Source organism: Berghia stephanieae, chromosome 3 (genome assembly GCF_034508935.2).
Source record: "Berghia stephanieae isolate SIO BIC M18660-M18661 chromosome 3, UCSD_Bste_1.3, whole genome shotgun sequence".
Lineage (NCBI taxonomy): Eukaryota > Metazoa > Mollusca > Gastropoda > Nudibranchia > Aeolidiidae > Berghia > Berghia stephanieae.
The window spans coordinates 13,952,087-13,979,586 of record NC_088362.1 but is presented as its reverse complement, the minus strand read 5'-3'; the positions used below and the strand labels follow the sequence as shown (position 1 = coordinate 13,979,586).

The 27,500-nt window shown below is 36.0% G+C and overlaps 1 protein-coding gene across 3 annotated transcripts in view; it reads left to right on the top strand.

Moving 5' to 3' along the window:
• The window catches only part of LOC144967178 (potassium channel subfamily K member 18-like), a 125,764-nt gene that overhangs the window by 62,659 nt on the left and 35,605 nt on the right, over positions 1-27,500 (top strand). The window contains exon 1 of one of the 3 annotated variants that reach the window (XM_078904104.1): positions 1,417-1,679. The exons of the other annotated variants lie outside the window; for them this stretch is intronic. The gene's annotated coding sequence lies outside the window, so the exon portion shown is untranslated. Of the gene's footprint in view, positions 1-1,416; positions 1,680-27,500 lie in introns of those variants that run through there. 3 annotated transcript variants of the gene reach the window in all.

Here is a 27,500-nt window from a genome sequence, read left to right as displayed (position 1 = left end):
TTCGATGTCCCGTAATATTTTCGACGTCCCGTAATATTTTAGATGTCCCGTAATATTTTCGACGTCCCGTAATATTTTCGACGTCCCGTAATATTTTCGACGTCCCGTAATATTATCGATGTCCCGTAATATTATCGATGCCTCGTAATATTTTTGCTCTTGCATTTGGGAGGCAGATGAGACTCTTGGAATGAATCAATCGCGATCGAGATAAACGATGACGTTAGGAAAATATTGGACATTGACTTATCGTAACGTTCTTAAACAATAGTCACAGGCATGTTGAAACATTGTAAAATGGAAGACATTTGAATTCCTTGGTGGTGTCAGTCACAGATGGATAGAGGAATGCAGTGGACAGGAAGAGTTTCCGGTGTACAATCCGGTGATGCATGTCTCAGGGGAGTAAAAGGTCGTTGGAAAAGGAGAAGGGGGTGGGGGGGGGGTGATGTCTGAGAGGTATGGAAAGTAGGAGGGATCAGTTGACGAAAAAAAAGTAAAATGGTGGAGAATGAAGAAATGAGCAAGAAAATTGTGATGGTAAAAATAAGAGAAGAAGAGGAAGAAGGCAGAGGCGGAGAAGGAGGAGGACGAGGAGGAGGAGGAGGACGAGGAGGAGCAGGAGTAGGAGAAGGAGGAGGAGGAGGAGGAGGAGGAGGAGGAGGAGGAGGAGGAAGAGGAAAGCGATTGATAAGGAAGAGATGATAATGATTGATGACGAGCAAGAACAAGACAAAAATAATGCTACGAAGGAGCAAAGACGACAGCACTACGTATTGTCAATGTGATTTATTCGGTCACTATTACCTTTATATCAAGGTTGAAGATAAAACAGTGATCATGGCGAAGACGATTTTTTAATCAGAAAAAAAGGTGAAAAATAAGTCGAGGCAGGCTGATTTTTTGGGAAGGCTTTTTTTTTCTTGTATTTTTCTTTCTTGCTTTGTCTGGCACAATTCAAAGACACCTTTACAGATCGTTATCCTACACCGATGGCTGCTCCCCAATTTGTCACTTTAAAAAATCAAAAGAAAAAAATGTATTGGAAGCAATAGCTAGCATTAACGAGGGCGTTGATCAAATCACTTAACATTTATTTTAATTTACCTGACAATGAAAAGTTTTTTTTTCATAATTGATTAGTATGCCGTGAGTGAACTTATTCAATTTAACAAACACATTATCGTTGCGTGTGAAAGAAGAATATGGGCCGGTTTAAAATGAAATCTGATTTATTTACTCGTAATCAAAAGATCAATTGCCGGTTCTACTCTATGATTTGTTCAAATCTATCACGTTCACGGGTAACAGTTGCAGCGCGTTATTCCGCAAAGCCATGCTGGGCTAATGCCTTGCCAAAGTGAGTGAGTGAGTGAGTGGAAGAGAGGTTTTAAGAGAGAGAAATAACGAGAGAGAGAGAGTGAGAGAGAGAGTGAGAGAGAGAGGGGGCAGACTAGGAAAACTCACGCGACGTTGGTTGCGCTGGTCATCTCAAGGAATAATAAATAGATCATTGAAATGCGAACGTGCTTATGTTGTGATCCCGAAACAAACAATCATTTTTTTTTACATACTGTGAATATCATAGAAACTGCGGACTTCAAGCGGATAACTAAGGATTTAATTTCTGGTGTAAAGAAAAATATTCTAATTTTGGCTTATTAATTAGGAAAATACAGGTAACTACATATTGGGTGGGGGGGGGGGGGGTGTCAACTAAAACCCACCGAAGTATTTTTTTTTAATAATGACATTTAGGTTATTGAGATGTTATTGATACTATTCTTAACTTACGGTGCATCAAGTAAGTATTGAGCAGCGGAAAAAAGAGCAAATAACGTAGATACATAAAAAAGATTTTGGACTCAAAACTTACATATCCAATAACAATAGCCTACAGTATGAATAATATGCCATAATATTTGCTGATCGCTTCCCGACTCTTACTATTATCATTGCATTCATTTTTTTTAAAAAGTGTATGTACATGAACAAATACTAACAAACAGCAGTTTTTTACAAATAGATTTTCTGTTCATTCATCTCATAGTAAAATCTAAGAATCTTTTTCAAAGAAAATCTGAAATAAGATACTCGTCAAATGACAGGGAAAAGCCACAAAAATTGTAATTCTGAAGTACAAAGACAAATCGCATTTATTTTGGTTTTGGCCAGAAAATTATTTTCTCACTTTTCGGGCCATATATAGATATGTGTCTCGTGCACAAGGAAACCTTATGAAAGAAACAAGTCGGACGTGGTGTATCCATAATAATTTAATGTCTTTCCTATTTGTATTTGCAAAAGAAAGTTTTCAATATTCATATTATTAAGATTACTGTTAATGACATTTCCTTGTTCGAGATTTTGATAGACCTTAATCAGTGAGTTCCCACAAATTTGATGAGCCATACTATCTATAGGGCATCATATCGGATGAATGTAATATGCAAAAATACAAGGGCCGGGGAAGAATTGTGTAATCCAAAATATTAAACATTGCCATCCTGTGTTTATATAATCGATCTTCTATCCTATGCGGTAAATGCCTAGTTATGATAGTGCCATTTATAATAATAATAATAATAATAATAATAATAATAATAATAATAATAATAATAATAAAAAACATAAAAACAATAATAATGATAATAATAACAATAATAATAATAATAATAATAATAATAATAATAATAATAATAATAATAATAATAATAATAATAATAATAACAATAATAATAATAATAATAATAATAATAATAATAATAATAATAATAATAATAATAATGATATAGCATTTGTATATAGTGCATAACCATGACTAGGCCATAATCTAAGCCCTTTACAGTTACGAGAAAGACAATCTAAAATATTACTAATATGCACACACACACACACACACACACACACACACACACACACATACCGTCATCGTTTATTCCTTTACTTTGAATTGTTTATCCTGACAAGTTTTATTGTTTTAAATATAAACTGTCTACATGTTTGAAAATGAGTAGCGAGTCAATTCATAGAGTCATCCGATTAAATTCCAAGCCGGGTTGAAAATGTGACCCACCGTCTCAAAACGGTATTATGTCGGGTTGAACCGGATACTAAATAGGGAAATTAAAGCTAAACTGGTCATAATTCTAAATTATTGGTATTCAGCACATTAAAATATGATATTCATTCTCCTCAATAAAACATACAAACTCAACCCAAGTTTAAACTTCTGGCTATAAATTCAATATTCAGCATTTTAATCATTCCGACATAATACCGTTTTGAGACGAGGGCTCACAAATATGAATTTTATTTTACTATATCTATCTATTTACTCCTTAATTTATCTATTTTTGTCGCCGATCTCCTAATGTGACAATTAACTTATTTTTGGGTCTCTTTATGTTTGTCATGTTAAATATAGCCGACGTAATCAAGAATAAAAGTCACCCTCCATTATTTCAAATGATAAATGAAAATATCCCCTTTATTCATCCCAAGTGAAAAGTGATCCAGGACTTTGCCCCGTGCATAGCAATGATAAACATACCAGCGGAAAATAGGGACGCCGTAATGGTCGTTCCATATAAGCAATCGACCATACGGCGCATTGTTCTACTTTTGTTTCTACTATATTATGAATGTTGTTCTATCAGGGCAAAACTTAACTGACAATAGACAAAAAAAGTGAGTTTCACGTTTACATTATTAAATTAGAATTAAATTGAAAATGTCTATTAATGAGAGCGAATCGAGTCTCTTTGCATTGCAAAAAATTTAAATTTTGATATTCAAGTCATTTTGACGTTGAAATCAATTCATTTTACATGCTTTATCCAGACATCATTCCACCATTCATTATCACAGACCCCCCCCCCCCCCTCCTCACGATACTCCAGTTGGTAGAGCACTCTCTTCGCTGTTAACGGCCAGGTACTCATTTTACACCTGAGTACGGTGAGAGAATATGAGTAAAAAGCCTTTTCCAAGGACTCAACTATGCACCGAGCGAGGCTCCAACCCAGGACCTTCCGATCCGAAAGCGAGTGTTACACCACAAGACAACATAGCCGCACAAACCGAGATAGACTTCGGCTCAGTGAATCTAATGGCTCTTTAGCCCAACATTATACTCTATGACTAGAGTTAGAGACGATCTTTTTTGGAATCGTGGATGGCTCATACGGTAGAGTCACGCTCTCCCCGGCCAGGCGGAATTGTCGTACCAGTAAGGTCGCAGGTTCGAACCCCCATCGCCGCCGAGAAATGTTTATTCTCTATTGTCCTCTGGCACTTTCCTACTCATTTCATCTCTTGACAATATACTCTATTGAGGCGATAGATCGTATAGATAGTATGCAGATGACGTCACTCAGGCCTTTGTTATTGTTTTTGCCATCCACGTTTGTGAGTTGTTCTCACTAAACTGTATTAACCAGACTATAAAAGTTCATGGTTACACAGAGTTTGTGTGTTGGTCCGTTATACTTCCGGATGGCAATGTTATGAGCTTCTTAGCCAAGCGCATTCTATCTTTCAGCAATCGACCACGGCGCATTGTTCTATTTTTGTTTCTACTATATTATGAATGTTGTTCTATCAGGGCAAAACTTAACTGACAATAGACAAAAAAAGTGAGTTTCACGTTTACATTATTAAATTAGAATTAAATTGAAAATGTCTATTAATGAGAGCGAATCGAGTCTCTTTACATTGCAAAGAATTTAAATTTTGATATTCAAGTCATTTTACGTTGAAATCAATTCATTTTACATGCTTTATCCAGACATCATTCCACCATTCATTATCACAGACCCCCCCCCCCTCCTCACGATACTCCTGTTGGTAGAGCACTCTCTTAACGGCCAGGTACTCATTTTACACCTGAGTACGGTGAGAGAATATGAGTAAAGAGCCTTTTCCAAGGACTCAACTATGCACCGAGCGAGGCTACAACCCAGGACCTTCCGATCCGAAAGCGAGTGTTACACCACAAGACCACATAGCCGCACAAACCGAGATAGACTTCGGCTCCGTGAATCTAATGGCTCTTTAGCCCAACATTATACTCTATGACTAGAGTTAGAGACGATCTATTTTGGAATCGTGGATGGCTCATACGGTAGAGTCACGCTCTCCACGGCCAGGCGGAATTGTACCAGTAAGGTCGCAGGTTCGAACCCCCATCGCCTCCGAGAAATTTTTATTCTCTTTTGTCCTCTGGCACTTTCCTACTCTCTTCATCTCTTGGCAGTATACTCTATAGATAGAATGCGCTTGGCCAAGGAGTTCACAACATTGCCATCCGGAAGTATAACGGACCAACACACAAACTCTGTGTAACCATGAACGTTTATAGTCTGGTTAATACAGTTTAGTGAGAACAACTCACAAACGCGGATGGCAAAAAACGGTAACAAAGGCCTGAGTGACGTCATCTTCGAACTATCTATTGAGGCGATAGATCGTATATTTGACCAACCTTCTCAAAACGGCATCATGAACCTGACCTGAAATTGCCATGTTAGTCTTGCGACCAACTGTTTCAAGATTCGCGGCTTTACATTTATATATTATTCTGCCAGACACTCGTCTTCGGATCTGTAGCAGGTACATGATTGAGACTCGCTTTGGGCAGCCCAATGTTGAGTCCATGGTAAAGGATTATAACTCATATTCTCTCAAAGTGCTCAAGTGTAAAATAAAACGAGGACATGGCCGTTAATTGCGTTTTCTTTGTCAAGTTAAGTTAAGTATATTAATAATAACAATAATAATAATAATAATAATAATAATAAGAAGAAGAAGAAGAAGAAGAAGAAGAAGAAGAAGAAGAAGAAGAAGAAAAGTTATAATAATAATAATAATAATAATAATAATAATAATAATAATAATAATAATAATAATAATAAATACATGAATAAAATAATAATAATGATGATAATAATAATAATAGTAACAATAATAATAATAATAATAATAATAATAATAATAATAATAATAATAATAATAAATACATGAATAAAATAATAATAATGATGATAATAATAATAATAGTAACAATAATAATAATAATAATAATAATAATAATAATAATAATAATAATAATAATAACAACAACAACAATAACAACAACAACAACAACAACAATAATAATAATAATAATAATAATAATAATAATAATAATAATAATAATAATAAGAATAATAATAAAATAATAATAATAGTAATAGTAATAATAATAATAATAATAATAATAATAATAATAATAATAATAATAATAATAATAATAATAATAATAATAACGTTTTACCCCGTCTAAATAGGCATCAAGCGCCTTACTGTTGTGACGTCTTTTCCGTCAAGATGAGTTTTGCTGTTAGCTTGGGGTCCCTTGAAGAATAGATATTGCTCTAGCTATATAAACTATAAAAGCTCGAATTTTTAAAATGTCGGGATGAAGTGATAAAAAATATTCGAGTGTTAATACAAAAAGACGCCCTACTGGCTACTCGCATTGTATGGAATGGAAATAAGGCTACATAATATGGCCGGCTTGGGGAATAAATGAATGTTCATATTCATTTATTTCTAAGTGATACTAAAGTGCTAGAGGATGTGGTAGTAATAAAGAAAATGAATATAGCAGCTTCCCCCCTTCTCAAAAAAAAAAAAGATCAAAATACTAAACACCGAACGTTTCGGGCTCAAAACCCTTCTTCAGGAAACAATTTAAAATGATAAAAACATAAATACATTATTAAAAAATAAAAAAAAATAAAAAAGAACAGACCGTCGGCAGAGAAAATTTTCGCACGTCATTTCTCTAATAAAATATTGGAATGTAAACTGAAAAAAAAATAATAGAAAAGTAATGTTCTCTACACCTCGGATAGGACGCTCGTCTATCGCAAAAAAATCTTTCCGCCAGATATAACAGACCTAGCTATCCAAATACTGCTGTGCGGACAGGGGTGGGGGGAGAGAGAGAGAGAGAGAGAGAGAGAGAGAGAGAGAGAGAGAGAGAGAGAGAGAGAGAGAGAGAGAGATTGGTAAAAAATCCCGCCTTCGCCCTGGATTGACCTTGGTCCCTCTACTAACTGAGTCATTGCGACTCCCAAACGAAATAAAGAAGAGTCGTTTATTTATTTCTAGTTCATATCAACATTCAACATTATACCAATTTGACGTGTAGGGTCATATTTGAATTATCCACTACTAAACGATTAAAATTGCTCATCTGATTAATCATTCCTATTTTATGCTATCACCTGCGAATAATTTTTAAGTCAAGAAGCCACCCCTACCTTACTAATAATAAAGTAGGATAGATCAGTCTAGATGGCGCTAAGTGCATGTTCGTTATCACTAAAGAGCAAGTGACTCGTCAATTTTACCTTTGGTGAAAAGGGGAAAAAACAAAAAAACAAAGGATGGAGGGGTAAGTGGGGGGGGGGGGGTTGGGAGTGAAGGGGGGGGGGGGGGGGGGAGGTAGAGAGGATCGACCTATTGAGTCACACTGTGCCCCAGAAAAAATATTCGGCATTGTGGCGCGTGCATATCGATGAGTACCTACTTGCCTTTTTAAGTTGAGTAAGAAAACAATAGTGTCGAAGAGTACTTTTTGCTATGACTAAATATTTAAAAACGCAATATAGTGTGATATCCAGATTCAATCTGAGTTATCATTTTTATGCAGATGATACGCAAATATATGATTCAGCACCCCTTAGTAATTTACAGTTCTTAATACAACGAATTACGAGCTGTTTTAATGAGATTAAATCTTGGATGTACCACAATAAGTTAAAATTAAATGATAGTAAAACTGAGATTTTAATGTGTGGAAGGCCGAGTATCCTTAAACAGGCAAATAAATCACCTATTACTCTCGGAAATAGCACAAGAGAATTTTCAAATAAAGCAAAAAACCTTGGCGTCATCATTGATAAAGATCTTTCCATGACAAGCCACGTGAATAACACCATACAATCTATGTACATAGAAATGAAAAAAAATAAGCAAAATTCGTAATTTAATACCGAAGCATATAACAGAACTATTAATTAATTCCCTGGTTTTATCTAAATTGGACTATTGTAACTCCCTTTGGGCGAATTTAGCTAAAGACAAAATTAGCAAACTTCAAGTTGCTCAAAATAACGCAGCCAGGCTCATTGTAATTAATAACAAAAAATACCCGTCAGCAACTCTTCTTCTCCGTGAGTTACATTGGCTTCCTGTTGAAAAAAGAGTTGCCTATAAGATTTGTACTGTTGTCTACAAATCCCTGAGCACGAACAGTCCCTCCTATATTAAAGACCTTCTAAACATATATGTCCCCAATAGAAACTTGAGGTCAAGCAATGACCAATCAATCCTTGTCAAGCCTAAGCCATTGCGTAAAATAGGTGAACAGTCTTTTCAATTTTCGGCCCCCCATTTTTGGAACTCTCTCCCGTCACACGTGAGATGCTCGGATTCGTTGACAACGTTCAAATCTCGCTTAAAGTTTTATCTTTTTACGTCATAATGTTGCAATATTATTTTCATATAATTTTGTTGTTGTTAAATTGAATTCGTATCACGTTTCCTTCACACTTGTCTCACTGCAATATGTTTTGTTTTATATCACTGTAAGGCGCTTGGAGCCTGTGACAACGGGGTAAAGCGCTATATAAATGTCATTTATTATTATTATTATTATATCCACTAAACGTGTTCAAAGCGTTTCTCAAAGGGTCACTAACCAACAGCAATGGGTAACATGTAGGATGAGACATGACGCTTGTTAGGCGGTAATACAGTTTTTTTCCGACGATATAAGTTAATGAGTGACGATCTGTACTCTATAACGGTGAAGAAGAAGAAGAAGAAGAAGAAGAAGAAGAAGAAGAAGAAGAAGAAGAAGAAGAAGAAGAAGAAGAAGAAGAAGAAGAAGAAGAAGAAGAAGATCAGATAAAAAATAATATAATAAAATAAAACTGCCTTTATTCACCCCATATGGGAAATGTGTCTCTTTTGTCTATTCCAATGGAAGACTGGAGTAACCCAGGCGTCAGCCGCAGTGCAGCGCCGAAAATTGAGCTAGGACAAAGTGATTTGCTCAGGACTACATAGTGCAACGGTAGGTTACCGAACTCGGTGCTTTTATGGTATGAAGAAAAACAATAAGGTAATATTTTATCTACAATCTATTAATACAGAAGAATGGTCTAAACGTTTTGGTATCCCGAACACAAAGTCGGGGATTTAAATGCCCGGAGATAAGAACCATGCCTCTAGACTAAAACTTGAGCTTTCCATATAGAGCAATATCCACTAAACGTGCTCAAAGCGCTTCACTAGGGGTTCCTGGACAAAAGCAACACTTAATATGTAGGACATGACGCCTGTTAGGTGATATTACACTTTTTTTCGGACAGAGCTAACGCTGTTAACGGCTAAGTACTTATTTTACGCCTGAGTAGGATGGGAGAATGTGAGTAAAGAGGTTTTTTCCCCCAAGGACTCAACTATGCCGCGATCAAGGCTCGAACCCAGACACTTCCGATCCGAAAGTGAGTGTCATACCACAAGACCACATAGCCGTATAAGTGTAAAACCGCATTCCGCCATGAAACGATTTAAGTAGACTACACGGAGAATTGTGTAGGTCAATTTGATAGATGTTTATTAATTTATTTTTTAAAATATGTTTACTTGTTGGTTGGTTCTCTCCCCCCCCCCCACCCCCCATTAAAAGTTCACATGGTTCAACGTTCCATCCGTTTTGAGTTTACACATTGAACAATAATAAAGTTCATCAGGGGAAATTGGCACCGCCTTCCAGTTTTGTGTTAAGGATGTCGATGACGTCACAAAAAACATACACAAAACAGATTTTTTATTGTTAGTTGGCAATTATTTGTTACCGAAACAGCAAGCCGAGCTCTCTTGTACGCTTTAACTCATCTTGAACAAAGTATTGGCAAAAGATCATCTTAGACAACAATTTAGTGTGTATTCCAAGGAGTTTTCTGAGATCATAAGGCAAACCGTGCTGTATATGTGCGCGCGTTGTAACAATAGAACACATATAAATAGTGAATCAGAAAGGTAGAGTCCTTTGCTATATGAGTCAGGCACTTGAAATTGATATTTATAAAAAAGCTACTTATGATATGCTGCCAATAGACGTTAACACAAACACACAGACACACATACACACACACACGCGCGCGCACACACAAACGCACGCACATTAACATACATACATAAACCATATATATATATATATATATATATATATATATATATACATACACACACACACACACACACACATAATATATATATATATATATATATATATTATATATATATATATATTATTTATGGGTGCCCTGTAGTTCAGAAAGTGCTCTATAATAATATTATAATATATATATATATATATATATATATATATATATATATATATATATGTATGTATTTGTGTGTCTGCGCGCGTGTGTGTGTGTGTGTGTGTGTGTGTGTGATAACATTATAACCTGTATGTGTGTATGCATGTTTGTAGGTATATGAGTACATGTACCTTAATCCGAGGTTACAAAATGTAATGAGGTGTGAATAAAGTAATAGATTTAGAAAGTTATAACCACTATAATTCTAATGAACGATAATTAGTTTTTGGTTTATTACTCATTATGTAACGCGTAATTACTGATGGAAATGATTTTCGTCATTAGTTATTTTTTAAAAATAATTTAGCTTTGGAGCTTTTTTGTGGCAGATGTTACATAAACGACATTTTGGCACAGCCTCTATGACAATTTTTGAAATATAAGTACAGTTTATTTATTTATTTTTTAAAACACCTTTACAAGAAATCGTATAAATGGCATAAAGCAGAAATGAACATTAATATCAGGGGAAGAGGGTGGCAAGAGTAAAATGGTTCAGCTAAAATATGATGGTGGACCTCAGCTGGGGTTCTGATGGCTCAGTTGGTGGAGCACTCGCTTCACTCGCAAAGGGACGGAGACTGATCCCGGATACAGTCGACATTCTCTTTTTCTGACCTTCCTTTTCACCCAATAATTATTGAATAGCTGGGTCTGTTAGATCTGGCGGAAAGTACTTTGCGACAGACTTGCCTCCTATCCAAAGAATAGCAAGCAAATGCGAATATTATCCGTTTCATGTAATGAAAACCGGGATAAACTCCGGCTCCATTGGTTTATTAATAGCAATGAGGGACTACTAAGAAGTGGGCCACACTGTTCATCAATTTGACCAGACGCTTGCAACACAATTTTTACCGGGTCTATTAATACAATCCGACGAGACACATGAGCCTAACATTTTATTTTGTTTTTTACTCCTCAATCACATTATGGCCACAGGATAACCAGCTAAACGCGTCGGCACGTACGAAGTCTTTTCTCTGCTATCTACCAAAACAAATTAACAACAACTTATCCAGATAGAGTATACAATTTATTCATGTTATCACCCAAAAGCCATCTATCTAAGAGTCGTTTAAACCCAATCAGTGAAGCACGGATATCAAGAAGACGTCGGAACAACCTCGTAAAATATCCGTTAGTTCGAGTTATTCATATTGACCATGCCATAATATGCGTACTTACCCATACCCACAAAGAACCATTCACGTGCAGACAGGTGTAATATCTTTTAAACCATGTCATGTCATAATGTCTTGTCCTGCAAATCATAATATAAAGTATAGATAGAACGCGCTTGGCCAAGGAGTTCACAACATTGCCATCCGGAAGTATAACGGACCAACACACAAACTCTGTGTAACAATGAACTTTTATAGTTTGGTTAATACAGTTTAGTGAGAACAACTCACAAACGCGGATGACAAAAACAATAACAAAGGCCTGAATGACGTCATCTTCAAACTATCTATAGCTGTTTGTTTTGGAACCTCTTGTAAAGTGCTTTTAGCACATTTTATGGATGTTGCTCTATATCATATTAAAGCTTTTTTTTCTAGTTAACTAAAAGAAGAAAAAAACGTTTTAAAAACTTGAGCTTTGATATAGCGCAATGTCCACTAAACGTTTTGCAAGGGGTCCCTGGCCAACAGCAATACTTAATATATAGGACGACATATTATGACGCCTGTTAGGCAATACTACATTTTTTTGCCGACAGAGTATATGCTGTTAACAATCAGGACCTCATTTTACACCTGAGTACGGTGAGACACTTGCCTTCGGATTGGAAGGTCCTGGAGTCGAGTCCCATTCTGAACGGCGCATAGTTGGGTCCGTGGAAAAGGCTCTTTACTCACATTTTCTCACCGCACTCTTGTGTAAATTGAGCACCTGGCCGTTAACAGTCTTGTATCTGTCAGAAAAAATGTAATATCGCCTAACAGGTGACATGTCTCGATCTACATGTTACGAATTGGTCAGGGATCCTTTGTAAAGAGCTTTGAGCACGTTTAATGGATATTGCGCTATATAAAACCTCAGTTTTTTTGGTTTAATTTACAAAATCTAAAATTTGACATTTCTGGTCATTTAAAAATCAAATTCATTTTTTTCCCATTTGGATCATATAGAGATAATACCGTTTAAGGCGACGAGTCACATAGGAAGACAAACGGCTTACAAAAGACCTCACAATGAAAACATAATCCATATCAGATCCGAGATCGGTGAGCTAAGAACTTGATCAATATAATATAGACGTCTATGATCAAAATAGGGTCAAATTGAACTCTACAATTGTTTCTCCTATCTATTGGACAGGGCTAATCATATTAATAGATACGATTGTCTCTATCCATCCCCAAGTGGAAATTATTTGTCTTTAAGGTGTATATCTTATTATTATTATTATTATTATTATTATTATTATTATTATTATTATTATTATTATTATTATTATTATTATTAGTATTATTATTAGACTATTACTATTATTATTATTATTATTATTATTATTATTATTATTATATTATTATTATTATTATTATTATTATTACTATTATTATTATTATTATTAGTAGTATTATTTTTAGACTATTACTATTATTGTTATTATTATTATTGTTATTATTATTATTATTATTATTATTATTATTATTATTATTATTATTATTGTTATTATTATTATTATTATTATTATTATTATTATTATTATCATTATTATTATTATTATTATTATTCCAAAGGAACGCTGGATTGTGTCAGCCGCAGTGCAGCGCCGCGAAGTGAGCTAAGGTGGGTGACTTACCCAAAGCTACACAGCGCTTCTTAAATCGATCGAACTCGGTTTCTTCAGGGTACGAATAATGGACCATACCGCTGAGCCATGCTGCCCTCACCCCATCCCCCCTCCCTTAACTCACTCAATCCTAGAGATTTTTGCTATTTTTCATAATTGGAAAAATGTATTTAAAATGAGCATGTGCATAGTTTTATTCAACTATCATTAAGATGTAAAAACTAAAAACAATAGCTTTGATACTGCGCCTTTAATTTGTCTCAGAAAAATGTAATAACTAGATACGGGGAAAAAGTAACCCCTGGTATACTACGGATATAGTCGTTGTTAGAGTTGAGTGAGTTAAGACTGCAACAAACAGATTACTGACGTCAGTCTCAACTTATCTTTTAATATATTATCTGATCCTCCGCATCTCGAAATAAATATCATACTCCGACGGATCAAAACGCCACTCATTGCGCTAAGTCTCAAACATTCTAATACATGTAACTCCCAATCTAGTGGCAAAGCAAGTATTATATCACAATTTCCACATTGTTCCAATGCCCAATTTTAATCAGGGAAACCACATTTAGACATATCTATTATTCGAGACTTCCATCGGTTCTTAATCATTTTTTTTTTTGTTCATGGAAACATAATATCCTCTTTAAAGATCTGAATATGTGAGCAGCAAAGAAACTGTTTGACCTGATCAGCAGATGCGGGTCAAGATTCGCTTAATAATTATTCCTCTACCCTATTAAACAGAACTAATCTTCCCTCTGGTTGGCTTAAGCTTACAACAAACAGAAGAATGACGTCAGAAGCAATCTACCTTTTGATATATCAGATCGCCTATATATCTCAATATAAATATAATCAGAAGGGTCAGAATGGCCCTCTTGCCTTACCGTCTCAAACACCCCAATAAAATATTCCTATCCTGGGCAAGATCTTTTCATAAGGCAGAACATGTGTGATTGACGAGAAACGAGAAATCCTGTGATTTTCTCTTTCAGCAACATTTGAATAGCCAGCATCTTTATTGTCATTGATTGTTGTTGACTTTTTGGCAAGTCTCTCTCTCTCTCTCTCTCTCTCTCTCTCTCTCTCTCTCTCTCTCTCTCTCTCTCTTTCTCTTTCTTTCTCCCTCTCTCTATCTATCTATCTATATATATATATATATATATATATATATATATATATATATATCCATCTTTCTTTCTATCTATCTAGTTATATATCTTTCTATCTATCTATCTATCTATCTATCTATCTATCTATCTATCTATCTATCTGTCTGTCTATCTATCTATCTGTCTATCCATCCATCTGTGATCTTTTTATATCTAGTCATCTATCTGTCTCTATCTCTCATTTTCTTATCATGTTCCTATCTATTCGCCTATTTGTCTATCTATCCATCTGTTTCCCGATCCATTCATCCATCAAGTTAATTAGTTCTCTTTGACATAACCTCTTGTTTTATTTACCTATCTCCCTTCCATCACCCACCCCTCCTTTCGCTCTGGAATTCCGTCTCTCTCTCTCTCTCTCTCTCTCTCTCTGTCTCTCTCTCTCTCACTCACTCTCTCTCTCTCTATCTATCTATCTATCTATCTATCTATCTATCTATCTATCTACCTCTTTCTCTTTTCTTCTCTTCTCTACCTTTATCGATACCCTCATAAGGATTAACTCTCTCCTTACCTACCATTTTCAGAATTCCCCCCAAAACTTGTATATCCTCTCTTCTCTCTCTCTCTCTCTCTCTCTCTCTCTCTCTCTCTCTCAATCAATCAATCAATCCACTTATATATCTCTCCTCTCTCTCTCTCTCTCTATTTTCTCTATCTATCTATCTTTCTCTCTCTCTCTCTCTCCTCTCTCTCTCTCTCTCTCTCTTTCTCTCTCTCTCTCATTATTTCATTAAAGGCTAGCGGTTAAATAATTTCGGTAAAGACTCCATGTTGCCTCAAAGTTTCTCAGGATTCTGCGTCCATGAAAGTCACAAACATTGAGTAGCTGGATCGGTCTTAGATAAGAGCTTGCAAAAAAAGACCAATATCGTTAAAGACATTATTCCATCGCTAATATTTACATTTAGATAACAAAGATGTGTGCTCCCTGAACAAACATCATTACGAGGCATCAAATCTGGAGGAAAGTACTGCAATACACTAACGTCCTACCAAATGGATAGCAAGCAATTGTTATTGTCCGTTTAACACCACAGAAACTGGTTCAAACTCTGACTCATGGCTCTAAAGAACTACTACTATGTATCTCATTCTCACCCTTTCTCTACCTCCCTTATCCTCTCTAATCTTTATTATTTCTTTGCCCACCCCCCCCTTTTTTTCCCCCTTCTCCCTACCCCCTTTTTCTTTTCCAAACCTTTCCAACTCATCGTTATTTCTTCAACCACCCCCCCCCTCACCCCTTCCCCTCGTCCCCCCCCCCCCCTTATACCCTTTCAAAACCTTTCCAACTCATCTATATTTCTTCCAACCCCCCCCCCCACCCAATCCCCATCGTCCCCACCCACCCCTTATACCCTTTCAAAACCCTTCCACTTCCAACTCATCTTTATTTTTTATACTTCTAATGTCGTCGAGATAATCAGACGGATAATCTGCCACTACCTGCTTTGGCAACATTAGCATCCGATAATAATATTATGATCTCCCTTGCATTCAATCTATGCATTATTGGCAATCTATAACACCGTCTCTGTCTCCTCTTGTCTCTCGTTTTTTTCTTCTCTTCTTCTCCTCTTCTGAGGCTTAGCGGCCTAGTGGTATAGCACTTGGCTTGTGGCCAATGAATCCCGGGTTTGAACGTAGCGATCGTAAAGTTATAGCCTGACACTGACCAAAAAATGATGTCAAAAGGCCAGTAAATTAGACTCGAAATAATGTTCTCTCCGCTCAGTTTCCGTCGCCATAATATCCGTTTTGAGAGGACATATGTGGCCCCTCGTCTCAAAACGATATTGTGTCGGTATGGACCAGATGCTAAAAAGTCAAATTATAGTTAAGCTGGTCAAAAATATAAAACGTTGGTATTTAGCATAGTAAAATTTATATTCTTAAGCATTAGATTTCTGACTACAAATTCCATTTTCAGCATTTTAATCATCCCGACTTAATACCGTTTTTGAGACTAGGGGTCACATATTATAGAGATAAAGTTAGGTATTCGACATAAGATCTGACGAAATGTATTTCTGATAGACAAGCATTCTATCTAAAGATTAGCATGCACTTATTACAATATGTTACATTTAGAAGCGAACATATACTTGAGTACATATCTAAAGAATATATGATTCTAACACTCTTGTTTGTTCAGGATGTGTTTCCAATCGCTACTCGAGCCTGCGAGTGCGCGTTTGGAACAAAGTCCGAGTTCCAAAACTCAAGAGTGTAAAAAATATTTTATTCTTCCCTTCATTCGATTCTGATTTCGTTTTTTTTTTTCTGAATTAAAAAGACATTTTCGAAAATACTTAAATGATACTTCCTTTTTAAAAATCTAATTTGAGTGAAATTCAAATTTTGATAATCTGACGAAACAAATTATTGCTACTATAAACAGGATATCCCTACGCTTTACTATTTATAGGAAGGGGTAAAATACCATGAGTTTAAAGACCATATGCCCCTTTTTTTTTTTAAAGCACCATCACCCATTATTCTTTTTTTATAATGACCATTTCGCGTGCAAAATCGGTTTGCACTCGCAGTCACACAAATCTCTGACATATATGCAAAGGAAGTCGGTTATTACCAAACCAATTATAATGCACGAGTCTAGGTCAAAGATGCATAATATGCGAGATAATTTACATCTTTAAAGTCTCTTTATCTTTATTAGAGGTCACGAATGCTGCATATGTATTAGTGTTATAGTAGACTAATTTGCCAACACCACGAGTCGGAAATTGCTCCAGTCTTTTACTGTTACTTATTTTATCATTATCATTATATTGCAAGCGATGTACCAATTACGACGCAGGGTAGAGAGCCATGGGTAACTATTTGCAGGTCTGATAACCTAAATTGTTATGGTCTCTCATTGTTGTTGTCAAGGGAGATACTCTCAAATCAACCCAAAATATTGTCCATTACAACAATGTTAAAACAGGCCCATAATTTCGTTCGGCTATCAGACCTATTAATATGAGTACGTCGGTAGAGAGTAGCCGAGTGCATATTGAATAGGGCATTTTATCCTTTCGAACGTGTTCATTTGTGTTTAGACGTATTTCTTTTTGGTCATCAAATTTGAAAAACACGACTTACTGTATTTTCTTCCAGAAAAAAATAAATTTTTCAACGAAGATGTGATAAGAACTGAAATGCAAAACATGCCCGTGCTATGTAAATATGTCAAAACTTGGTAGATGTTGTCCATGGTCTTCAGACTAACTGTCAGCGTTCTATGTCACAGTTGATTAACAATAGCTGTATTATTATTATTATTATTATTATTATTATTATTATTATATTATATTATTATTATTATTATTATTATTATTATTATTATTAATATCATATATTATTATTATTATTATTATTATTATTATTATTATTATTATTATTATTATTGTTGTTGTTGTTGTTGTTGTTTGTTATTATTATTATTCATTATTATTATTATCATTATTATTATTATCATTATTATTATTATTATTATTATTATTATATTATTATTATATCATCATCATCATCATCATCATTATTATTATATATTATTATTATTATTATAATTATTATTTATTAGTAGTAGTAGTAGTAATAGTAGTAGTAGAAGTAGTAGTAGTAGTAGTAGTAGTAGTAGTAGTAGTAGTAGTAGTAGTAGTAGTAGTAGTAGTAGTAGTAGTAGTAGTAGTAGTTGTTGTTGTTGTTGTTGTTGTTGTTGATGATGTAGAAGTAATAACAATATTATTGTTATTGGTATGGATCAGTGCTTTTCACTCATCTATCTCTCAGTAATGGGTCCGAAATATGCAACAAAGTGATAAAGAATGCTTGTTATATTTTGATCGTATGCATCTGGTGCTATGATCTAAATTACTTACCACTGCATGCACAAACACATTATATGTCGCTCTTATGGTCTACTAGTGTCACAAGCGTCGTTAATTTTAAGTTCAAAATCATAAATTGAATAAAAGGAACGCTGTAAACAACAGCTTTAATCATGCCATCGGTCCCAGGTGTAAACAATGGTGCACCGGAAGTCACAAAGTTGCTAATGTCCCTGTTAACCGCTGGAGGGGAAGAGGGTAATTTCCACCTGCTATTTATAACCCTGGGTTCAAAAACAGCCGCTTTGCACTTATACATACAGCAGTCTCAAAATGACGTCTATTTGTTGTTGTTGTTCTTCTTCTTCTCCTTCTTCTTCTTCTTCTTCTTCTTCTTCTTCTTCTTCTTCTTCTTCTTCTTCTTCTTCTTCTTCTTCTTCTTCTTCTTCTTTTTCTTCTTTTCCTCATCATACTTCTCCTGCTCCTCCCCTCCTCCTCCTCCTCCTCCTCCTCCTCCTCCTCCTTCTCCTCCTCCTCCTCTTCCTCCTCCTCCTTCTTCTTCTTCATCTTCTTCTTCTTCTTCTTCTTCTTCTTCTTCTTCTTCTTCTTCTTCTTCTTCTTCTTCTTCTTCTTCTTCTTCTTCTTCTTCTTCTTCTTCTTCTTTTTCTTCTTCTTCTTCTCCTGTTTTTTTTCAGAATTTTTCGCACACCCCCCCCCCCCCCCCCCCCCCACCCTCTATTAACTTTCGGCTCCGAAATGTCTGTGCCAGTGAAAATTCACCAAAAGGGAAATCAACAAAGGCAACTACAACACTGGTTAGCTCATACGGTCAGGGTTGCCAGTTTGGCATTTTAAATGCCAGATTCCAAAAATCTGGCATTTTTGAAAACCGTTTGGCATTAGAAAAATCATTTGGCATTTGGCATTTTCATTTGCATTTTCTTTTCTTGTATATTATTTCTTCAAATGACACCTTTTCTTATTATTTCTAAACGCGTAAAAACAAACATCTTCACATTTCTTTTTCATTCTTAAAATCCAACCGTGGTGTAGTGGTTTAGCACTCCACTTAGTAGTCAGTAGGTAAATAATTACCCCAACAGGAAATTTAGTATAATTAAAAAAAAAACAAAAAACAAAAAATAAAAGAAAAAGAAAAGAAAACACGCAAGCCACCAGGATATGATAGTAAATTGTCTATCAAAAGTGAGTAGTTTTCTTAGTGGGGGTGGGAGTCAACAGACTTTGGCATCTTTTTGAGTGTTTTGGCATTTTTTGAGTCTTCCCCTGGCATTTTGTTGAAAAATAATCTGGCAACCCTGCATACGGTAGAGTCATGCTCTCACCGGCCAGGCGGAGATGTCGTACCAGTAAGGTCGCGTGTTCAAATCCCCATTACCGCCGCGAAAATTTTTTATTCTCTATTGTCTTCTGGCACTTTCCTACTCACTTCATCTCTTGTTGTTAACAATAAAATAGAAAGAAAAATCCCCCCCCCCCCACCTCCGCTCCCCCAGAAAACAAACAAACGTAGAAGTGCATATACATCTATCATCACATCTATACATCACATCTCGCCTCACCTAAATTAGACCATGGTTAATATGCCCCCCCCCCCCCCCCCACTTCCCCTCTTTCTATGGATTGGTCAATCTGCACTGGTCAAATCCCCCACCCCTAATTCATTTCCCCTCCCCTTTCTTTGGTCAAATTGTGACTCCGCCCCCCCCCCCCCCCCTCCCCGATTTCTATTAAAGTTTAAACAAAGTGCACCCCCTCCCCTTCTATTTGCTTCACTAGAGTAAGAGTTGAACAGTCATGAGTCTACCAAAATTAACACTGGGTGGGGATCCTGACCTCCCAGGGTAGGGAGGTACACACTGTCTTCTATATATCTTATATCTGTTTTCCAACATGCTCTCTGTCTTTGTCTTGGAATGAGATTACTTAGTTTTGTCCTGGCCCTGGATAGAGTCTTGGCTTGGGAGGAAACAGTCAAATGCATATTTATTGTTTTAGGAGATGATATTTTTTCCCTTGTAAATCATCTCTCTGTTATGTATTATTATATTTGTTATTTTTACTGTATAATGTAAGCATTTGAGTGTATTCCTCTCTGTTGGATTTTGTGCTTGTGTCCGGATGAGACTTATAGGTGATCTCAAACTAAGTACACTGATGGTGTTCTCTTGGAATCTAAATCGGATCCCTATTTGTTCCCAATTCCCCTTTGTCTTAACTTTTCTTGGGTGCTTTAATTGTAATTCTAGAACTTTTTACTATCCATATTCTTCCTTTTTACAGGCGCTGATATAACCTAAATGTGTTGCAAGCGCCGTAAAACCCTTAAAAACAAAAACAAACAAAACAAAACTAACACGCATGAAAGCAATGATAAACAGTCCTCCAAAATAAAAAACAACGAAATACTAATAATTAAATAATCCAAAGGGACGAGCGGCAAGGGGAAAATCGATATAATTATCAAGGCGAGAGCGTTACTCACATTAAGAGGATTTAAAACTTATGCGTTTGCACCAAAAAAAATGATCGGATTACATGATTAATAAAACTATTATAAGTGATGGGGAATTGTATCTTTATTATTACCTTGAGTCTTGAACCCGTTTAATAATTTCGGGCGCGATTCAGATTCTGAATATCTACAGGGCATCTGCTGTTCCCCATAAAATATAAACACCTTATAGAAGCTAATAACTCAAAAATGAAAAATTACAGGTGCGGGTAATGGGTGAAATAACAAGTCTGTACAAATGTTTAAATAGACCGAAGGGCTAGAGCTCAGGTGGTCGCTGGTTCGGATTAGTAAGTAAGTACAAATGTTTAATTGAACTTAAACGTGTGGGACAGCGTGAATCAGCTGTATGGTCTTTGCTTCGTAATAATAATAATAATAATAATAATAATAATAATAATAATAATAATAATAATAATAATAATAATAATAATAATAATAATAATAATAAGCATATTTATATAGCGCCTTTCGTCGAAACCTCAAAGCGCTCGTATCCGAAATGGTACAGAGTTCGACTAACCGCCGCGCTGTGTGGCGTTGAGCAAGTCACCTAGACTTAGCTCACATTGAGGCGCTGCACTGCGGCTGACGCCTTGTTATTCCAGTCTTCCATTGGAATAGACCCTAAAGGGATGAATAAAGGAATTATTTAATTTATAAAGAGACAGCAGAACTGCCGTGGTCTTGTGGATCGCAATCGAATCGGAAAGTCCTGGGTTCGAGCTTCGCTCGGCGCACAGTTGAGTCCTTGGAAAAGGCTCTTTCCTCACGTTTTCCCACCGTACTCAGGTGTAAAATGAGTACCTGGCCGTTAACAGCGTTGTCCCTGTGCGAAAAATTGTAATATCGCCTAACAGGCGTCATATTACGTCCTACATGTTACGTGTTGCTGTTGGTCAGGGACCCCTTGTGAAGCGCTTTGAGCACGTTTAGTGGATATTGCGCTATATAAAAGCTCAATTTTTTTGGTTATTTTTTTTTTAATACTCAGTTAACGAGTGATTAAATAAAGCAGGACCGCTTGATTAGCATTTCATGTGTGAAATGTAATTTAATTAATCGCCATCTGTGAAACTTCATCTTGCCATGTCTATGAATATGAATGGAATTACAACCTTACCGTAATCTGACAAAAATACGCAATTAAAATTTTTGCCAGAAAACTCGTCCTTCAATAAATATCGATCGATAAAAATTTCCCTTATCTTGTCAAATAATCTCAAACCTGAGACTTTATTGAAGTCCCAGGTTTTGAGAGTTTCGGCCAAGGTGATGGACATTTTAATCGATCGATATTTGAAAAACAAGTTTTCTGGCCAAAATGTTTAATGTGTTTGGTTAGTTTTTTGGGTGTTTTTTTCAAAGTACGCCACAATATTGAAGCTAATCCTAAATCACAATATGCCACAGTTGGCAGAACGTGGCCTGGGGTTTGTAATTGTAGGTAGTAGCAATATACAAATTATGACAAGTCTGACGTGGATTATTATTATAATATCAAAACGAAGTGTAATCGGTAATGTGATCTTTGTAGAGAAAACAATCCATAAAAGAAACAAAATTAGCATGAATTGTTAATATTATCGTCGTTGGATTCACAAGCGACAAGTTTCCGATAAACTATCATATTATCAGTGGAAAAAAAATCGTATCAACATGGATTGTTGCATTATGTCTAAAAACTCCAGGCATATTTTCTCTTTTAGTTCGTTTCGATATGATATGTTATTATGACACTGGATTGAATCAGTAAGTTATGTTCGAAAGTATCGTTCGAAAGATTATAAAATATATCGTGTTCACTGCTTCAAAACGGTATAAAGTCAAGGTGACTCAAATTTTTACAAATTAATCTATTGATGGTATGTGCTTAGCCAAAAAAACTCACAACATTCGCCAGCCGGTTTCTATAGCGTGAAACGGACAATGGTAATTGCTTGCTATTATACTAGCCTTTGGATAAGATTCTAGTCTATCGTGAAGTCCTTCCCGCCAGATCTTACAGAGCCAGCGACCCAATCTGTTCCGTGGACATGTGGTCAGAAGGAAAAAAATCTCAACTTCGCGCGGAATCGATCTTTTTCCCTTAACATGTAAAGTGACGGCTCTGTAAACTGAGACATCGGGGCCCCTTAGGACAAAGATATTATAGTTTCTTAACCCTCTCCTTACCGATCATTTTCAGTATTTCCCCAAAATGGCAGGCTTGCCCAGAAAAAAAAATAATGTTTGTTTAAACTCAAACACTGGGTGGGGTTCCTGACCTCCCATAGTGGGCAGGGGGGTGCCAACCTTGTCTTCTATCCCCTTTTATCCGTTTTCCAACATGTTTCTGTCTTTGTCTTGGAATGAGATTAATTGGTTTTGTCCTGGCCCTGGCCGTAGTCCTACCTGGGAGGGAAACAGTCAAATGCATAGTTATTGTTTTGGGAGACGATTTTTTTCCTGTTATGTATTATTATATTTGTTATTTTGAATGTATAATGTATGCATTTGAGTGTATTCCTCTTTGTTGGATTTTGTGCTTGTGTCCGGATGAGACTTATAGGTGATCTCAAACTAAGTACATTGGTTGTGTGCTCTAGGAATCTACATCTGATCCCTATTTGTTCCCAGTTCCCCTATGTCTTACTTTTTCTTGGGTGCTTTGATTATATTTCCAGAACTTTTTACTATCCCATTTTCTTCCTTTTTACTGGCGCTGATACAACCTAAATGTGTTGCAAGCGCCGTAAAACCTTTAAAAACAAAAAGAAAGACAAGGTCAAACGATCTCTCTACAAAACAACTTTAAGTTCTTATAAATTAAACAAAGATCATTGTGATGTAAAAAATCTGAACAAGAAAAATATGTATCTAGCCCTATAGATATTGTGTCGTAACAAATGTGACGATTTTGCTGTAGATGGTAAGGAGGGGGTTAAACCCTCTCCTTACCAACTATAGGAAAAATCGTCACATTCGTTACTATACAAACAACAATTTTCTTATTCAAAGTTCTCTTGTACATCATAAAATGTAAAGAAAATGAGCATTAGTGTTGTAGAGTATGTTTTGCTTAAGAAATTATTTACCGTTAGAACTTTCTGCTATTGTGTTTACGTGATAAAAAATATATTTTTGTGTTAGTTGGGTGTGAAGTTTTGGGGAAATCCTGAAAATGGCTGGTAAGGAGAGGGTTAACTCGACATGGACTAAAATTTTCGTTATTCATTCACCACTACGTTCAATTCCAGATATGTAACCCAACGTCTCAAAACGGTAATATGTCGGGATTGACCAGATGCTAAAAAAGTCAAATTAAAGTTAAACTGGTCAAAAATATAAAAGGTTGGTATTTAGCACAGTAAAATATGATATTCCTTCTCCTCTATAAAGCATATAAAGTCAACTTAAGCATGATATGTCTGACTACAAATTCCATTTTCAGCATCTTAATCATCCCGACTTAATACCGTTTTGAGACGAGGGGTCACATATAACAAATTTGAGGCGATAGGTTAGTTAGTTTTAGCTCTGAGTGACGATCATCAATCAATGTGTGCAGTGTTCAGATAAGTTCGATCAATTCTAACTCTGTTGTTGTCTTTTAGTGGTAGATAAGTCAAAATATACACGGACAACTTCAAACGATCTGATTGATCAAAGTCATCAAGAGTTATCTGATCCAGACACAATTATTTGTCAGATTCCAGTAGACAGTAACAGATGAGGAAAGTTGCCACTAATCTTGATGCAACAGAGAAAACTTCAGCTCGTCTATACAAAAAGAGCCAATGATACACACACATACTCTCTCTCTCTCTCTCTCTCTCTCTCTCTCTCTCTCTCTCCCTCTCTCCCCCCCCCACCTCTCTCTGTCTAGCTCTCTCTTTCTCTCTCGCTCCTTCTCTCTCTTTCTTTCGTTCTCTCTCTCTCTATCGCTCCCTCACTCTCTCTCTCTCTTTCTTTCCATCTCTCTCTCTCTCTCTCTCTCTCTCTCTCTCTTACTCTCTCTCTCTCTCTCACTCTCTTCTCTATACCTGATTTCGCTCTCCTCCCCCTCTTCCCCTCTATATCTCTCTACTAACATATGTATGTGTATATATAAAGATAAAGATTAGACTTTATGTCTCTTTCCTTTGTATCTATGTTCATAAGACTTAACTGTTTTCTCGTCTTCAATTAAATGACAGTCAATTTTACTCATTTCTTTTGATCTGGTGGTATAGACCAACCATTTTCTTCAAAAATACTAAATTACAGGACTATATTATGTTGAATCTAAGAAAAGAGAATAATGAAAAGGATCAAAGGTAATATGATGAAAATTTTAACATTAGATAACAAAAAAATGTTACTTTATAAGCTAGAGTCTTGTTTCCAAATTACTTCAATCGCGTTTACAAAAACGGCGGCCATTGTTAGGAGGAAAAATACTACTAGAAAGAATAAAAGATTGAAAGATAGTCCATCGAGGACATTAGGCACATTGAGCCAGAAGTTATCTCGCTTTCTACAGCGCGTGAAACGGACAATAGCGATTGCTTGCTACTTTTTGATAGGAGACTGGTCTATGCAAAGTACATTCCGACAGACCCAGCTACCCAATCACTGCTGAGTGAAGGAAATGAGGGGGGAGGGGGGAGTGGAGTGATTTCACCCGGAATCGATCTTGGTCCCTTTGTACGTCAAGCTAGTGTTTTACCAACTGAGCCATCGAGAACCTCTAATGACGAAAAGTATGTCTTGATAATAAATAAATAAAAATAAAGTTACCTTTATTCATCCCCAAAAGGAAATTTGTCTTTAGGGTCTATTCCAAGCAAGACTGGAATAACACAACGTCAGCGGCAGAGCAGCGCCCCAAAGTGAGCTAGGGCGAGGTGACTTGCTCAAGGACACACAGCGCAGCGGCGGGTGATTGAACTCGGTACCTTTTAGTTAGGAAGCAAAGACCATACCACTGAGCCACACTGCCCCATGTCGAGGTAAAGAGAAATAGTGATTAAACTTTACAGATCGTCGAAAGAAGCCATTTTTTGTATGTAGAAACTCCGATCTGTGGTTCGGCTACTCCATTTTTTTTTTTTTACGTGAAACGAATAATTCATAAACTTTGATTGAGAGTCAAGTCAGATCGGATGACTTTCGATTTCTCGATCACATGACTTGATTCACTTGACAACATTGCTTACGGTGAGAAATTGAACTCTTCATGTTAAGTCTTTAAGTCTACGTGTTTGTGTTTGTGGGTGTGTGTGTGTGTATGTGTGAGTGTGTTTGTGTGTGTGTGTGTGTGTGTGTGTCTGTGTGCATGTTATGATATTTGTATGTGTCATTAAGAACACTTTTTTGCGTATTCTTGTACAATATGTATGAAGGCGAATGCGTGTGACAATTTTCTCTTTACCCCCCCCCCCCCCCCTCTCTCTCTCTCTCTCTCTCTCTCTCTCTCTCTCTCTCTCTCTCCCTCTCACCGTCTCTCTATCTCTCTCTCATTCCATCTCTCTCTCTCTCTCTCTCTCTCTCTCTCTCTCTCTCTCTTATATATATATATATATATATATATATATATATATATTATATATATATATATATATATATAATATATATATGTTATCTTCCTCTCTGTCCCCAATTATTCACGTATTTCTTCTTCCTTCTTGTCCTTATGTAAAGAACGATCATGTTCCGTCCCCAACCGCATCTCGGGTTTATTTATTCCCATGAAACGCCATCATTATCGTATAGGAACCGATATCAAGTCCTCGTGTGAGACGTGAGTGGAAATCTAATGCTTGGGAAGCTTGGCATATTGTTGACATAGCCGCTATAACAAGAAGATCAATTTCTTGTTAGTCTGGGCATTGCACAAAACATTCAGACTAACATCCATCTTTGATTACCGCTCAGGACTGTTTACCGCGGCCACAATACTTTGCGGGCTTTTTTTCTTTTTCTTCTTCTTTTCATAATGAAACTAAATAATATAACTATTGGAATATCGTATACCGCCTCCATTATTTTTTTTATCGTGTCATCCCGACATAGCACAATCTCTCAGGAACCTCAATCTAGCACTATAGATAGAACATAGATGACGTCACTCAGGCCTTTGTTATTGTTTTTTGCCATCCGCGTTTATGAGTAATTTTGACTAAACTGTATTAACCAGACTATAAACGTTTAAGGTTACACATAGTTTTTTGTGTTGGTTTGTTATACTTCCGGATGGCAATGTTATGAGCTTCTTAGCCAAGCGCATACTATCTATATCTAGTTATGTGTACAAAACCATTTGCGTATACTTTATTTCTGGATTGAAATAATGAAGATTTGGTTAATGAAACATAAAAGGAGTTCTTTTTAATCATAAAATTATCGTGTGTTCATTATTTTTGGTTTTCAATTTATTTAAGAGATGTGTTAACGGGCTTTTGAAAAAAAAATGTATACGCTTTCGTATAATTCTCACGGCAGAAGTTCTATTTAACAAATTGATTAAAGGAACCATGGAAACATATTATCTGAAGAACAGTAAGAAAATTGGTCCTTAATGTTTGATTAATAGTAGAATCCCCTCAGATCCGTAAAGGCTGTTGAGTTTAGAAGGATAGTGGTAAATTACTTGATGCCGTTTGGATAGGACGCATGTCAATCGCAAAATACTTTCCTTCAAGTCTAACAGACCCAGCCACTCGATCAGTG